General features: G+C 29.3%; 1 protein-coding gene across 1 annotated transcript in view; it reads right to left on the bottom strand.

The window, feature by feature from the left end:
- Positions 1-396, bottom strand: part of LOC105448679 — a 4261-nt gene that overhangs the window by 1828 nt on the left and 2037 nt on the right. The window lies entirely within an intron of this gene.

Genomic DNA, 396 nt, shown 5'->3' with positions numbered 1-396 from the left:
GCTTCTTAGCACGAGAAATTATAATATTTGCATTATATCTTTTTCGATTTTGAATGCGTTTAGTGGTTATATTTATATTATAATTTTCTCTCTTTTTGGCGCGTTTATTAACTATATCCGTTTTATTATTCTCTCTCTTTTTAGCGCGTTTGTTAACTATATCCGTTTTATAATTCTCTCTCTTTTTAGCGCGTTTGTTAACTATATCCGTTTTATAATTCTCTCTCTTTTTAGCGCGTTTGATGACTATATCCGTTTTATAATTTTCTCTCTTTTTAGCGCGTTCGTTAACTATATCCATTTTATAATTCTCTATCTTTTTAGCACGTTTGTTGATTATATCCGTTTTATAATTCTCTCTCTTTTTAGCGCGTTTGTTGACTATATCCGTTTTAT

Source organism: Wasmannia auropunctata, unplaced genomic scaffold, assembly GCF_000956235.1.
Source record: "Wasmannia auropunctata unplaced genomic scaffold, wasmannia.A_1.0 LD336116.1, whole genome shotgun sequence".
Classification (NCBI taxonomy): Eukaryota; Metazoa; Arthropoda; class Insecta; order Hymenoptera; family Formicidae; genus Wasmannia; species Wasmannia auropunctata.
The sequence above is the reverse complement of the archived record's forward strand: the minus strand, read 5'-3'. Positions and strand labels throughout refer to the sequence as shown.